Source organism: Rana temporaria, chromosome 9, assembly GCF_905171775.1.
Source record: "Rana temporaria chromosome 9, aRanTem1.1, whole genome shotgun sequence".
NCBI classification, from domain to species: domain Eukaryota; kingdom Metazoa; phylum Chordata; class Amphibia; order Anura; family Ranidae; genus Rana; species Rana temporaria.
Window position 1 is genome coordinate 28,416,375 of NC_053497.1, and position 17,433 is coordinate 28,433,807.

The 17,433-nt window shown below is 42.8% G+C and overlaps 1 protein-coding gene across 1 annotated transcript in view; it reads left to right on the forward strand.

Annotated features, from left to right (window-relative positions):
• Nucleotides 1-17,433, forward strand: part of LMX1B (LIM homeobox transcription factor 1 beta) — a 248,105-nt gene that overhangs the window by 144,699 nt on the left and 85,973 nt on the right.

Here is a 17,433-nt window from a genome sequence, read left to right on the forward strand (position 1 = left end):
ATATATATATATATATAGATTTAAAACATTTTTTTAAGCACCAATATTTGCAAAGTTGTATTTTATGAGCATTTTCTGCATGTAATGTGTATACAAAGGGGATTTCACAGTACGTTACTATATGTTACTATAAGAATGTTACATTTTATTTCACCATTTGATTTTCTGAAATGCTTTATCTAAACTATACTGACAAACTCAATCTGTGCAGGAGGAGAGCAACAGTCTATATTTGCTTCTTTATCATACTAAGTCCTCCTATTATTCCCCAGAAACGGTGTCAGGGTATCAGCCATTGTTGTCAGAATTTTACAGACTTGTTCCTTTAGGTCAGGATGTCCTTTGGAAGTAACGCCATCTGTAAATAACAACCAGTGTTCACAGATCTCCATGGAATCTCCTAGCAGCACGGCACTGGCTGAAGCCACAGTTACTGCTGGCCGGCGCTGTCACTGTGCTGTCAGGAAGTGCTTCTGTTGACTCTGAGATACAACTGCAATTATAGGAACTGCTATGATATAGCAAGTGACAGTTGGCAAAGCAAAGTCTGCAGTCCAAATCAACAACAGGGTGCAACATAGTATGTCAGAATCCAAAATGAGGACATAAGGATCAACTGTAAAGATATATATATATATATATATATATATATATATATATATATATATATATATATATATATATATATATATATATATATACATTATATACAGTGCATTTATAATGAAACAAAAAAAATAGTGTTTTATAAAAAAAAAAATATTTGATATATTCAGTGCTTATTAGAATATATATATATATATATATATATATATATATATATATATATATATATATATATTATTAGAATATTATTAGAATATATATATATATATATATATATATATATATATATATATATATATATATATATATATATATATATATATATATATATATATATATATATATATATAATATTTATGGTCGTTACCCTCTGACCGAGAGAGATGTGGATCACATAAACACGCGACAAGACTTACAACATAAACAGACCTGAAGTGTGCCTTGGTGGTCTGGTCAGTATGCCAAGAAAAGGGGGCATACCCAAGGTAAGTAATGGGTAGTTAATTGAAGAAGGATATGCTGAGAAGTGCCCTGAAAAAGGGAAGGGCGGGAGGGTGTCAAATGCGATTAAATGCGCAGACTCACGGACATGAGGTGAGCTGGGAAGAGTCGGCCCAGTGACGTGTAGAACCGCACACTGAACCGACAAAGAGCATGTGTGAGTGGGCTGCTTAAATACCCTCCGGGCTTCTCCCATAAACTCAGGCCACCATACTGGCCTTCTTATATATATATATATATATATATATATATATATATATATATGCCTTGAAAATTATTCATACCCCTTAAATCTTTCCACATTTCAATGGTCAGTCCGCCCCTGGTTGTGCTTCAAGTGCTCTGCAAGTGTACAACTTGCCAGTGACAATGTGCAGCAAGTTAACAGACTTACAATTCAACACACAAATGTGTGGCAAGTTATCCTTGCTATCTGGCTACCAGGCATTTTTGAACTTGTGGTGCCACCTACCTTTGCACTATCTATAATTTCGATCACATGAACAATCAGCAAATGATGCAATCTTGTATACTTCAATATAACAGGCGGTCATAGTATATAGAAAATCATTGAGGTCTTCTGGGACTTGTAGTTCTATAAGTGAAGGAAAACAAAAGTTGCTTGCCTCTACCTAGGTTTAACCTCCTCAATATTTGTGCTGCCTTTGTAGGTATAAATAATGTATACACATGAAGTTAATTAAATGTATAACTTCTGAGGCCATAATATCTCAATTCTAGAATACTTCTGGAACATACAGTACTTCATAAGATCCTGTCCCCAGCTGAAATGTGACATCTTTAGCACACATGCTGAGCCTTCCTATACATGGGTGCATTCCAGAGACGTTCTGTGTACTCCCAATAACTAACTAGCTTGGCTCATTGAGTCTGTTCCATCCAAGTCAATTTAAATGAAGTTTAACAGGTACAGAATATAAAGTGTTTTATACATGCATTTTTTTCCCCATTTTTATTAGTCTTTCTTTGGAAGAAAAAAAAAAATCAAATAACTTTTCTTAATCACTATCAGATGTTACAAGATATGTTTGCTGTGCCCCTTCTTCTTTACAATACCATCTTAAAGTCTAAGGCTACTCATAACCATTCTATGACCATTACATATGGCGGTGATCAGGGCGTCCACCTTGTGACCTCAGAAACACTCTTGGCAAATAATCTCAAAGGAGCCATTGACTTTCCAGGTAAAGTTTTAGGGCCAGATCCACGTAGATCGGCGTAATTTTAAGCAGGCGTAGCGTATCGTAGTTACGCTACGCCGCCGCTACTTTGAGAGGCAAGTGCTGTATTCACAAAGCACTTGCGTCTAAAGTTACGGTGGCGTAGCGTAAATGTGTTCCGCGTAAGGGCACGGAATTCAAATGACAAAGATGTGGGCGTGATTTACGTTAATTCAACTTGACCCCACGTAAATTACGTTTTTTTTTTTAATGGCGCATGCGCCGTCCGTGGGGGTATCCCAGTGCGCATGCTCGAAATCACGTCGCAAATAGTCAATGCTTTCGACGTGAACGTAGTTTACGCAAAGCCCTATTCGGGAAAGTTTTACGCAAACGACGTACACGACGGAAAAATTTGACGCTGGACCGACGTCCATACTTAACATTGCGTACGCCTCATAGACCCAGGGGTAACGTTACGCCGAAAAAAGCCTTACGTAAACGACGTAAAAAAATGCGCCGGCCGGACGTACGTTCTGAGAATCGGTATATCTAGCTAATTTGCATACTCTACGCGGAAATCAACGGAAGCGCCACCTAGCGGCCAGCGTAAATATGCACCTAAGATCCGGTGGCGTACTAAGACGTACGTCAGTCGGATCTAGCCCCCATTCAGTAGTATCTTGTTTTGTGGATACAAAACAAAGATACGACGGGGCATCCTAGAAGTTATGCGGCGTATCAATAGATACGCCTACGTAACTTCTTTGTGGATCTGGCCCTTACTGTTTTCTGTAGTTCCTCCAAGGCAATGCTGAATCTTAGGCCTCGTACACACGACCGAGAATCTCGTCGTAAAACAAAACTTCCTCGACGAGGTTCTTGTCAGGCTTGTCGAGATTCTTGTCAAGCTTTCTTTGCATACACACTGTCGAGTTTCTTACTGTATTTAGGGCTGCCGACAATGTTAATGCAGTATAGCAACCTAGAGACATTCTGTACACAGTTGGTGTATGGAATCCCCCCCAGAAATATAATTTCCTGCTTGTGTGATTGGCTCACTGATTTTCCCAGAAGATACAGCTCAGAGGGATTAGAACAGCTGTCAGTTTTTATTGTTGTCTGTGCCCCTGTTATTAGGGATAGGGTATTAGGGTAGGGATATTCACTCTCTCTATTTGTCCTATTTACTGTTATCCTTATCAGTGAAAGTAAAAGAAAATATCAAATGTTTGAGGAACAAGAAGAGAAATAATAGAGGGGAAATCTTCCAATGGGGACACTAGTCCTGCCCTGAGATTTCCTCATTTGGGGGGGGGGGGATTTCTGCTCACTTCCTGTTTTGGCAATGAGAGACAGGAAGTGAAGGGAAATCTCCCCAATGGGACACAGATGGCGAAAAAAGAAAAACTGACAGGGGGGTTATAAGTATATCTATCTATAGAGAGAGTTATATCTCCCTTTATATCTCCCTTTCTCTATCCAAAATGAAAAAGTTTGCTTTTAGTTCCATTATCATGGGTTGTGTGTTGTAAAAAAAAAAACACAAATATATACATTTCTCCAGTCTGTATAAATGTTAGTTTGTATAATTGGCATTATATATATATACATATATATATATATATATATATATATATATATATATATATATATATATATATATATAAAAATATAAATATATATATATAAAAAATTAAGAAAAAGAACTTGGAAAATATGTTGTTGCCCTTCTTGACTATTCAAATTCCATCTATTTTCCTCTGTAAAAGGAAAAATGATGCAGCGATGGCAGCTCAGCTTGCTGACTAGCTGGAAGGGGCCAATTGTAAGTGGTGAAGTGGAAAATAATAGGCATTTGGCCAATAATAGCCATATGATACTGCTGCTCCAGTGGAGTGGATTGTTTAATTTATACCAGTGTATATCCATGACTGGGGCTGGTCTAGTGCAACTGTGTCTGTTACACCGTATATCCATGAGTGGGGCTGATTGAGGAATAATACGAAGTACAGATGGAAACCCTGGGCCAAATTCTCAAAAGAGATACGCAGACTTAACTGCTGTTCAGCCTGCGTATCTCTGTGCCTAACTTTGGAAACGATTCTCAAAAGGCTTTTTCCAAAGTTAGGCAGAAAATCCGGCATGTGTAAGACACTTACACGGTCAGATTTTAGGATGCAGTACCGCATCCGCCACTGGGGGCATTTCTCATTGAAATCCAGCTTTGCGTATGCAAATGAGGACTTAAGTAGATTTTCAAAGCATTTCAGCACTTTGATTTCTGCCTAAGTTCCGAATTTGCCGGCGCAAAATTAGGGCTGGATTTATAATGTGTAAAGTTAGCCAAACCTTGTAAAGGCCCATTTCAGCGACGGCATTTGGTATGCATTCCTGAGGGAGAACTCCACGGCAATTTTTAAATTCAAAACCGGCATGGGTTCCCCCCCAGGAGCATACCAGGCCCTTAGGTCTGGTATGGGTTGTAAGGAGACCCCCCCACGCCGAAAAATTGACGTAGGGGGTCCCCCTACAATCCATACCAGACCCGTATCCAAAGCACGCTACCCGGCCGGCCAGGAATGGGAGTGGGGACGAGCGAGCATCCCCCCCCCTCCTGAGCCGTGCCAGGCCGCATGCCCTCAACATGGGGGGGTTGGGTGCTCTGGGGCAGGGGGGCGCACTGCGGGCCCCCCCACCCCAGAGCACCCTGTCCCCATGTTGATGAGGACAGGACCTCTTCCCGACAACCCTTGCCATTGGTTGTCGGGGTCTGCGGGCGGAGGCTTATCGGAATCTGGGAGTCCCCTCAAATAAGGGGGCCCCCAGATACCGGCCCCCCACCCTAAGTGAATGGATATGGGGTACATCGTACCCCTATCCATTCACCTGGAGGCAAAAAGTAAAATGTAGTAAACACACAACACAAGGCTTTTTAAAATATTTTATTATTCTGCTCCGGAGGCCCCCCCTGTCTTCGTTATTAGCTCTATTTCCAGGGGGGGCTTCTTCTTCCGCTCTCCGGGGGTCTTCTCCGCTCTCCGGGGGTCTTCTCCGCTCTCCGGGGGGGCTTCTCCGGACTCCGGGGGGCTTCTTCCATCTTCTCCCCTCTTCCGCTCTTGACTCGGCGAACCCCGGTTCTTCTGCAGCTCTCCGGTGCCTTCTTCTTCAGCGCTGGCTGCCTGCTATGTTTGTGTGTTAGCTCGATTTCAAACAGGCAGCCGGCGCGGTCTTCTGTGGCGTCAGGGTCTTCTGGTCTTCTGTTCTTCCGATGTTGCCTCGTCGCCGGTTGTCGCTGTAATGATGGAAGCGCGCCTTGCATCCCATTTATATAGGCATCGCCGTCCCATCATGCTCCGGTAGGTACCCACGTGGTGGGTGCCTACCCACGTGCACCCACCACGTGGGTACCTACCGGAGCATGATGGGACGGTGATGCCTATATAAATGGGATGCAAGGCGCGCTTCCATCATTACAGCGACAACCGGCGACGAGGCAACATCGGAAGAACAGAAGACCAGAAGACCCTGACGCCACAGAAGACCGCGCCGGCTGCCTGTTTGAAATCGAGCTAACACACAAACATAGCAGGCAGCCAGCGCTGAAGAAGAAGGCACCGGAGAGCTGCAGAAGAACCGGGGTTCGCCGAGTCAAGAGCGGAAGAGGGGAGAAGATGGAAGAAGCCCCCCGGAGTCCGGAGAAGCCCCCCCGGAGAGCGGAGAAGACCCCCGGAGAGCGGAGAAGACCCCCGGAGAGCGGAAGAAGAAGCCCCCCCTGGAAATAGAGCTAATAACGAAGACAGGGGGGGCCTCCGGAGCAGAATAATAAAATATTTTAAAAAGCCTTGTGTTGTGTGTTTACTACATTTTACTTTTTGCCTCCAGGTGAATGGATAGGGGTACGATGTACCCCATATCCATTCACTTAGGGTGGGGGGCCGGTATCTGGGGGCCCCCTTATTTGAGGGGACTCCCAGATTCCGATAAGCCTCCGCCCGCAGACCCCGACAACCAATGGCAAGGGTTGTCGGGAAGAGGTCCTGTCCTCATCAACATGGGGACAGGGTGCTCTGGGGTGGGGGGGCCCGCAGTGCGCCCCCCTGCCCCAGAGCACCCAACCCCCCCATGTTGGGGGCATGCGGCCTGGCACGGCTCAGGAGGGGGGGGGACGCTCGCTCGTCCCCACTCCCATTCCTGGCCGGCCGGGTAGCGTGCTTTGGATACGGGTCTGGTATGGATTGTAGGGGGACCCCCTACGTCAATTTTTCGGCGTGGGGGGGTCTCCTTACAACCCATACCAGACCTAAGGGCCTGGTATGCTCCTGGGGGGTGAACCCATGCCGTTTTTTTCTTAGAAAATTGGCATGGAGTTCACCCTCAGGAATGCATGCTGAGCGACGCTGTCATTTTTTTTTAAAATTATTTGTTTTCCCGGCGCGTCTTTTTATTTCACCCGTCGCAACTTTAGTGTCCCGTCGAAATTCTCAAAGCCGCCCGGCGTTAATTACGTTCGCGCGCTGCACGTCGGGAAAATGACGTCACACGCATGCGCAGTACGGCCGGCGCGGGAGCGCGCCTCATTTAAATTTTAAACGCCCCCAGGAGAGGAGGACCGCCTTACGACGGCGGCACTTAAGTTACACTGCGTGTAATTTCTACCTAAGTGCTTTGACGATCAGGTACTTAGGTAGAAATTTTAAGTCAGTGTAACTTAACTGCTGAAATTTAAGTTACGCACAGTTTTTGAGAATTTGGCCCTCTCTTTTTTGCTCCTCTCAGATTCTGAGTCTCATAACATGTGACCTGACCGTGTGTTTGCTCCATTGGACATTTTCCAACAGAAAAACTGCCGGAAAAATATAGAGAGCAGGTTCTCTATTTTACCAAACGGAAAAAAAATCCTACCGGAAAAACCTTGGTCTGTATGCAATTCCAACGCTCAAAAAAAACACGAATGCTCAGAATCAATATGACGCATGCTCCGAATCATTGAACTTTATTTTTCTCGGCTTGTTGTAGTGTTGTACGTCACCGCGTTCTTGACGGTCGGAATTTGGTGTGACCGTGTGTATGCAAGCCATTGCATAGCATACTAGCTCATTATGAATTGCTTACCTGAGATCGAAGCCCCTGCAGCGGTCCTCATTCCCCTCCTCCATCGCCGCCATCTCTCCCGGAGTGACTTCCGGGTATCGTGGCTCCGGGATCCCAGGAGCCACCAGTCATGGCACGATCGCATTTTGAAACGTCATGCACCATATACATCCGTGCCTGTATTTTCAGCAAATATCTTCTAAACCTTTTAGGTTTGGGAGATATTTCTCGCACCTACAGGTAGGCCTTAATCTAGGCTTACCTGTAGGTTAAAGTGGTTGTAATGGGTTTACAACCACTTTGCTCTTTCACACATGTTTTCATGGACACATGCTTTTCACGTTTTCATGGACTCTGCTTGCTCAGAGGGGCTCATTCCGTTGATCCCCACTGAGCTGGTGGATGACAAGTCCGTCTCTGCTCACTGTACAGAGATGCGCCTGTCAAAACCCCGCTCTCCTCTATGGGGAATCAGATGAAAACGGATCCGCCCATGAGCGTCGCTGAAATTTTTCCGGGGGGGGGGCATAATTTTGTGGTAACCTATGCTCCGCTTCTTTGACAATGTCATGAAGGGGAGGGGCTTAGTCATTATCCCATAAAGCGCAGGCATGTGCCCATGATTTGCAGCCTCACTGTGCTGATCAAATGTACAATACAGAGGGTGTACAGTATATGTATATAGAAGGGGTGGATGGTATTGGTATATAGAGGAAGGAAGGTGGGTATATACAGCTCTATATACAGACCTTTCCTATATCTGGCACCCCCCCTTCACTGATCATACCTGTATGCACTCAGCTGCCCCCCTCATCTGTATATATGTCAGCCCCCCTGTACACAAACAGCCTCCTCCCTTCACTTGTACTCACAGCCCCCACTTGTAAGGTCACGGTGGTCTTCCTTCTCACAAGTCCTGTTTCCACATGTCCATTTGAAAATATATTACAGGCATCAAAGCAAACACGAGGGCGTACATACAGTAAGCGACCAGAGGTGTCAGTAAAGAGCTCTGTAAGCTCCGTGACACTGATCTTACAACAGCTGTGGAGCCGACTCACACAAACACAGAGAGAGTCAGCACAGCCACAGATGCAAGCATGGCAGACCCTTGCCGATTCCAGGGGGGGTCACTCACCCCCCCCTTAACCCTATGAGACGCCCATGGATCCGCCTGTCCATTTTTATCGGATCCGATCTGCCAGACGGATGGAAAATATGGTTTCCATCCATCTGGATTTAGCGGATCGGATGTCAGCAGACATGTCACCTCTGACATCTGTCATGCTGTAGAGGTGCATGGAGCGTCCGTTCAGGTCCGCCTGAAAAACTGAACGGTCCATCTGTGTGAAAGGACACTTATGCCTTGTACACACGATGGGAATTTCCGATGGAAAAAGTCAGACAGACTTTTTCCATCGTATATTCTGATCGTGTGTAGACCCATCAGAATTTTTTCATTGGATATTCCGATGAATTACATCAGAGTTTAGATATAGAACATGTTTTATTGTACTCCGATGGAATTCCGTCGGAATTCTAATGTGATTTGGCCGGGCAAAAGCCTGATCGTGTGTACAAGGCATAAAGGAAATGTGCTGTCAGACAAAGTGCAGTTACAGTGAGGCCCGGAATGACAGGGACAAAATGGAAGAATAACGGAGGGCTGGCCATGACTGTGTGGAACAGGGCAACAAGGGGTTAAGGAGAAGGAGGTGCTCTCAGGGGAGTGGCCGTAGGTTTAATTCAATGGAGGGGGATGAGTGCCATATATAGGGAGGCGGGGTGGCACCACGTGCACAGCAGAAGGAGTTAGACACAGGGAGGCAGGTTTTCCCGCCCACCCTCCCTTGTTTTGTTTGATGTTGGGTGTTGTACGTCTGTTTTCTTTGCTTTTAGGTCGGTGGAAGAGTTGTCACGACAGCGGTGGCGGTGTCCTTGGTCTTTGATGGTGACAGTTAACTGATGGAATGGAAATGGTTGAGGGGCTCATCGGTGGGATGGGCCTCTTATGGGGTTATTGCAGTGGAACGGTGTCCGCTGTAATACGGTTACGGTGCACTGTGGGTTAAAAAGGGGTGTCTCCGAGCTGGAGTCGGCTGGAGGCCTTGGTACAGTAATGGTACCGCAGTGTGGTGGTGAAGGAAAAGGTTAATGGGGGTTACTGTCAAAGACCAATTGGGACTGGTGTTAATAATAATAAAGTGTTTGGTAAATATTGTTAATAATAAAGTTGGAATTGTTGGAAATTCCTATTATCTAAAATTTGGTTAAATATTTAATTTTGGTTATAAAATAAAAATGGCTGTTGTGGTCTCGTTACTGGGGCAAGAAGGTCATGGGGTGGTAAAGAGGGGTGGAAAAAGGGGAAGGTTATAATGGGGGAGGTCTAGGGTAAGGTTGCACATTGAAACTACACTAGTCATGTACCTCACCCAACCTGAAGTGCTCAAACCCCCCCCCCGATGCAAACTTACCTCTATCATGCAGCCGCATGCTCCTTGTGCTGATTTTTTTTATTTTGGCAGCACTGTGACTTTATGTCACAGAAACAGTGAAATGACATCATCATTCTATGACCTCAGTAATGTCACTGATGATGTCCCAGTAGTCGATCAGCTAAATATTTTGACTTCGCTGTCGGCTTTTTGCAGTTATAGCAGTGTTCCATGATACCTGTTACAGTCATCAGTGCCCTGGAGACTGACCAACTATAATCCATTTCTTTCAAAATAGTGAACATCAAGAATCCAATGCCTATAGGTTTCATAATACAGAAACATTCTGTGTGCTTTATAAACACTCCCAATTTTATTTTTGCTTTCCCTAGAAATATCAAATCTTGGTGAATAGTAAAGCTCAGAATAAAAGATTTTGGCTTGTGAAGAATGGATTGTAAAAAAAAAAAGAAAATTCAGAAACCAACGACGAGGAAACTCTGTAAAAGCAGTTAAAGGGGTTTGAAAAATGTGTTTTAAATTATACATGTCATACTTGTAATAGCAGTGGTTAGGCAGAAGATTTGAAAACCTAGATTTAAACTCACAGTAGCTCAAAATACTGTATGTGCTTGTAGTAATTTTACCATTGCATAAATCAGAAACGTATTTTTACTGCGCGAGTCCAACATTTGTGGGTGTTAAAGGTTTATACATACACATGTCCTTTAAATCACACTGCACAAGAACTGTTAAATCACTTAGGAGAGCCGTTTCTGACTTTTAAAAGGGGAATCCTTGTTTAAGGAAGGGATAATGCTTCTATAAAAGTCATTGGGGGAAATTCTGGATGTTTATACAGATAAGCTGAATAATTAGATTAGGCATTCTTTCGTTTTGTTCTTCCAAATGCTTCTATTACATAGATACATGGGTCTGAAGATAAAATGGGTATTCTTTCTTTGGGTGGCAACACATTCCAATAAAAACACTAAGGGCCGGATTCACAAAGTACTTACGCCGACGTATCTCGAGATACGCTGCGTAAGTGTAAATGTGCGCCGTCGCATCTGTGCGCCGTGCCCATAAAACTAGATACGCCTGAAAATAGGCTTCATCCGTCCGACATAACTTTCCTACGCCGTCGTATCGTGGGTGCATATTTACGCTGGGCGCATTTTCCGCTCCCATTGATTTTCTATGCACATATGCAAATGAGGGAGATACGCCGATTCACGAACGTACTTGCGCCCGACACATAATATACGTGGTTTGCGTTAGTCGTAGGTCCGGCGTAAAGTTATTCCCCATATAGAAGGCGCAACTCATGCAAAGGTATGGACCAGGGAACACAAGCCGTCAAATCTTTTGTCGTTTACGCTGTACGTGAATATGACTAGGCGTAGGTTACGTTCACGTCGTAGGCAGTGATTCGACGTATCTTAGACAGTTGTTTCGATGTGATTCTGAGCATGCGCACTGAGTTGCAGCCACGGGACGGCTAATGCGCCGTTCATTTTAAGCACTTCTATGACACTTGGCCCATCATTTGCATGGGGTCATGCCTCATTAGCATGCCTCATGCCCACTTCCACCTTCGCTGGCTTACGCCGAGAAAACCCATCGTATCTTTAATTGGGAGTGGGAGCGAGTGCTTGCTGAATCCAGTGCTTGCCTCTGTGCGCTGCGCCGGCGTAGAGTAAAAGATATACGCTACGCCCGCATAAATATGCGCCGATGTCTGTGAATCCAGCCCTAAGGCTAGCAATTAACTAAGGTTGGGACTTATGTTATCTGCTCCTGACGAGTGGTTTGTAACCACGAAACGCGTAGAGCTCCTATACGACGATATGTCACAGTTCTTATGTTTAATATTTGTATTTTACCATTTTATTTTAATGAACCAATTTACCACTGTTATTCTGTTTACATGATTCCATTACAAATTTCGGTCTACATACCCAAGGTCTGCTACTATGTATTACGTTGAGACAATTGTGTACCCTCATATATTTTTTAGGCTTTTTTACTACGACCTATTATTATAAAATGCTACTATTTTACGTGTGTATGTATGCCCTTTTTTGTATTAATAAAATAATGGATATATTAATTGCCTCTTTCAATTAGTAGAGTGCTTTATACAAAGTCCCACCCTTTAGCCCATGCTGTTTAAACATTCCAATAAAAGGCAGCTGAGCAACAAAAATCAATATTTCTTGCCTCAAATAAGCTGTATAGGGTTTGAGGTAAGTCAGAACTCCTTAAAAGTGATTATAGATTGCAAAACAGGCAACCAGATGGGTCTAAAGGTGCCTTTACATACCTTCACAAGCATCATTATGATGAGTTGCCTTAATGGCCAGTAGGGAGATACATGGGAAGCTGGAGGATGCAGACCAAGCATTGCAGTTGCTATTTTCATGAATTTTACATGCTTTGTAGCAGTTGATTTATTTTCTTTAGGGGACAGTTCTCTCCATTCTTTTTTCAATGAAAAAATTAATAAATATCATGGATACTTTGCATCCATTTCTTGGATGAGCTGTGTAGACGACCACAGATGATTTTGAAGTTGCCTGGTTTCCAGGAACGATGAACACATCTCTCGCCTCTTCTACATACAGTATATGTACCCTGTGCCCATTTAACAAACTAGATGACATTTTAGTCACTGTTGGCTGGTGAATTCAATCACAGCAAGGATAGATTAACCGCTTAAGACCCAGACCAAAATGCAGGTAAAGGACCTGGCCCCATTTTGTGATTCGGCACTGCGTCGCTTTAACTGACAATTGCGCGGTCGTGCGACGTGGCTCCCAAACAAAATTGGCGTCCTTTTTTTCCCACAAATAGAGCTTTCTTTTGGTGATATTCTGCCGACGTATATCTGCAGGAGACGGTCCTTAAAGGGTCACTAAAGGAATTTTTTTTTTAGCTAAATAGCTTCCTTTACCTTACTGCAGTCCTGGTTTCATGTCCTCATTGCTCGTTTTTGCTCTGATGTTGCTGTAAAACTGCTCTGTTCTGGACACTTCCTGGTTGTCTGGCTCTCTATGGCACTGTCCAGCACAGAGGCATAAAATAACATGCAAAGACTAAACTACTTTCAGTTTAGTTTTTGCATCTAAGAGTAACATTATATGATTGATTTGTATCTATTTTTAATCGTTTTTAAAAGGAATCAGTTAACTTTTATGTCTCTATACTCTGTAAACAGTCATTTCAGCAAAAAAATGTTTTTCCTTTAGTGATCTTTTAAGTGGTTAAAGTGGATGTAAACACAAATCATATTGCTAGAATCTTTTTATATGGACTATAAACTGAAAAACCTATAAATAAATGGTTGTTGAACAAATCATCTGAGTTTCCATTATTTCTTATGGGGGAATTCGCTTTGATATACAAGTGCTTTGGATTACAAGCATGTTTCCGGAACGAATTATGCTCGCAATCCAAGGTTTTACTGTACCACCTTTGACCAGGTCCCTAGCAAAACAGCAGATAGCCAGGATTTGTGTTGTTTTTGTGGCATGAATGCAGATGTAGGAGATGATGGAAAGTGTGGAGCTGGGTCGTGTGCGCCCGTGAAGATAGTGTGCACATGATCAGTGTGATCATCCGAGCTGAGCAGTTTGATTAGGGTACCCAGCTCATGATGCAGGAAAAATGGCACCACACAGAGGGTGACATCAGGGGGGATCCAGGGGACACTCCCCATCCACACAGTCTTTAACCTCCTGGTGGTCTTCATGGACAGGGTTCCATTAGAAATGTGAACCATGGCCCTGGACCTCTAAGGACGTATATACAAACTATGTATATTCTCTCATGATCAATGATGATGATGGGTTGCATTTTGCTGGAAAATGGCCAATGATAAATATCTGTTAACATACCATCTAGTCACTGTTGCCCAGTGTCTTAGTTCATAGCTTGGATGGATTTATTCACGGTCCGAGAGTGACTTTATAGCAGGGGCGGACTGACAACTCATGGGACCCCCGGGCAATAGGAGATTATGGAGCCCCTGGGCAATAGGAGATTATGGGGCCCCCGGGCAATAGATTATGGGGCCACACAGTATACACACATACATACAGTATACATAAACAGTATACACACACAGACACACAATATATACACACAGTATTATACACACACTGAAAAGGTACTGGATAGGTGGGGCAGCTAAAAACACAGATTTTGACATACTGTCCCTGGTTTTACTGAGGCTGGCAACCCTGATGGGGCCCCCTAGTGGCATGGGGCCCTTGGGAAGTGCCCGAATGGTCAGTCCGCCCCTGCTGCATAGTGTCCTGTCGTTGAATGGAATGTTATAAGTGCCCACTCACACTGGTGGCCAGTGTCTCAGTTCATAGCTTGGACGGATTGATTCACTGTCCGAGAGTGACTGTATAGTGTCCTGTCATTGAATAGAATGTTATAAGTGCCCACTCACACTGGTGACCAGTGACTGGTGCCAGCAACTACTTACCTGATCACTGAGCACTTGCATTAACAGTGAAGAATTCATTGACATCAGGGACAGTATAGTTCCATCACAGAAAAGTTTTTTTTTTTTTTTTTAAGTATCTACATAAATTTTACATATGGTCACATAAGTAATTAAAATGTAGAACTTTACTGAATAACCTCGCAAGAGAAATAATAGAATCAAATCAGATATTAGGATCAGATAAATGTTACAATTAAATAATAATCCAGAGGAAACAGCAGTTCCAAATCAAACAACGTTTTGTTATTTGCTCTTCCATGTAATAGCATTGACATACAGTATACAGTATTTATATAGATATAGAACATTTAATATTGTACTCATGTTGTTCTATAAAATGTAGCTGTTGTCTCTGACAGCCCTCGGATTGCCAGTCAAAGTACTGTGCAAATATTAAACCACCTTGTCCCAGAACACATAATTGAGGAGAGGCGCCAGGACATTGTGACGCCACACATATATATTCTTTTTCACAGATGTTCCTTGTTGAGTGAGGCTGCCAGGGAGCCGTCTTCTATACCTGGAAGACCTGGAGAGGTTACCAAGACATTGTGTTCTGAAATCACCTAAGGGTGCATCAGGAAAGAATGAGGATAGTGTTTTCACCTTGATGACTCTGCGTAAATGAATTTATCTTTAAATAGACATAACCAGGTAGAAAACCTACATAGTCAAGTCTTAAAAAAACGTTCTCTGGAGACTATGAGAAAAAAAATGAACAAAGAAAAAAAAAGAAAACCCTGGTGGTAAATGATGTACAATATAACAAAATGGAATCTAATTAAATTAAACTGAAAGTTGCTCCCTCGTTAAGGCCAGGTTCACACTGGTACAACAAACGCTCCGACATTAGGAGCTAATGTCGCATGACCTATGAAAATCAATGTTTCCTATGGGAGCCGTCTTAACTGGTCTGACACAAGTCGGTCCGACTTTGAAAAAAGTTCCTGCACTACTTATGTCCGATTTTGATCCTACTTCAGCCCATTGAATATCATTGAAGTCGGATCAAAGTCGGATCCTTGTCCTAACCATCCGACTTGTGGAATCCGACATGTGATTACAGCAGCAGTAAAAGGAATTTATCTCACACTGGGATTGTTTTGATTGGTCAAAGAACAAGTCAGATTATCACAAAGTCGGATCAAAGTAGTATCCTGTTCATAAAAGTCGGATGGATGGATGTCGGACCAATGTAGGACTGATGTAGGACTGATGTCGCAGAGCAAAGTAGGATGAAAGTTGTATGACTGTTGTGTCGTGCCAGTGTGAACCCAGCCTAAGACTTCAGAATGCTTGCAACCTAACCACACAGATGTCGAATGATTAGTGACCACAGATGACTATGCATTGACACCTATAGAAATGCTTGAGTTGGTTAGACTGTGCCTACATGGCTGACCACCCTTCTATACATTTTACATAACGTGCAGGTGAAAAATGACTTGGTAGTTAAATGTGTATTGATGGGGCATAGTGGAATAAGTATGGAAATATGGAAAGTGATCAGTGCCCCTTTAATGGAGGAGCTCAGCTATGAGGAAAGATTAGAGGAACTTAATTTATCCTCGCTTGAGAAGAGGAGATTAAGGGGGGATATGATCAACATGTACAAATGTATAAGGGGCCCATATAGTGAACTTGGTGTTGAGTTATTCACTTTACGGTTAACACAAAAGACAAGGGGGCACTGTTTTCATCTAGAGGAAAAGAGATGGCATCTCCAAATACCGAAAGGTTTCTTCACAGTAAGAGCTGTGAAAATGTGGAACAGACTCCCTCCAGAGGTAGTTCTGGCCAGCTCAGTAGATTGCTTTAAGAAAGGTCTGGATTATTTCCTAAATGTACATAATATAACTGAGTACTAGTCTTTTTGGCAGACGACCATGTACATAAAAACTGTTATGCCGCGTACACACGATCATTTTTCAGCATGAAAAAAAACGTTGTTTTTCAGTATGTCCAAAAAACGAAGTTTTCCCAACTTCATCTTTAAAACAAATTTTTTTTTGTCATTTTTCAGAACCTGAAAAATTATGTGTGTAGCCCACACACGATCATTTTAAATGACATTTTTGAAAATTTAAGTTTTTTTCATGTCGAAAAATGATCGTGTGTATGCGGCATTATGCTAAACAAGTCCAGAACTTGCTTACTAAAAAGAAGCAAATATACTTGCTCATATATTGGAGATTTTGTTTTCTTCCTGGCTGCTTGAGATCAAATATGCTTCAGATTTGATCATCTACAGCACTAGCTGGTCTGAATTATGTAGGCCAGCTGAGCAGCCACTGGCCACCACTGGCCACCGGGGTCTTAAGTGGATATATACCCCCATTCCCTTTTCTGTGTATTTCTGCAAATTCACTTGGAAACCAATTACTGTTTAATAGCAGGAAGAATTGTAAAGCATTGATTTTATTTCACGTTTATTTTTTACTGTATTTTAACATTATGATGTATATCGTGTCCTAATTTAGCATATACAATAGGAGGGGGTTCCACCATTATTCATAAACAGGTTGGAAGGGTAGCATTGCACTTTTGTTTGTTATATTAGTTTTAGTTTATTAAAAGATTTTTCGAGCAGTTGGGTTCCTACTACTAAATACATTGCATCTGGCTTTGCCTAGTTATTGTTAATGTACGTCCTTCTGTTTAAAGAATTTTTACTTAACTCCTTGACTGCCAAACCTCCCTGTATGGTGTAACAAGGACTTCCACTGCCAACTCAAAGAACAGAATTGACTGGAAAGGGATTACTCCCTTGTGGTTTTATGCTCTTGGATCCTAAAGTGTTTGAGCCCTTTCCAAGATTTCATTCCTATAGTTAGGTCACAGATTTTATGATGTGCAGTTTCAAATGTCAAACAGATTGGGAGCAGTGGTTAATGGCTATCAGGATTTTTTAAAGCATTATTAATCATTTCAGAAAGGAAAATTTAAGTGGTAGTGCAGGCTAGATGATTCTCGATATTCATTTGTCCAAGTCAGAACCATGACTGCAAATGCAATAGTTTGAAGCTCTTTAAAAATTAAAATCTTACTAAATCTTGATCTATTGTTATAGAACTTAGGTTATCATTTTAAAATG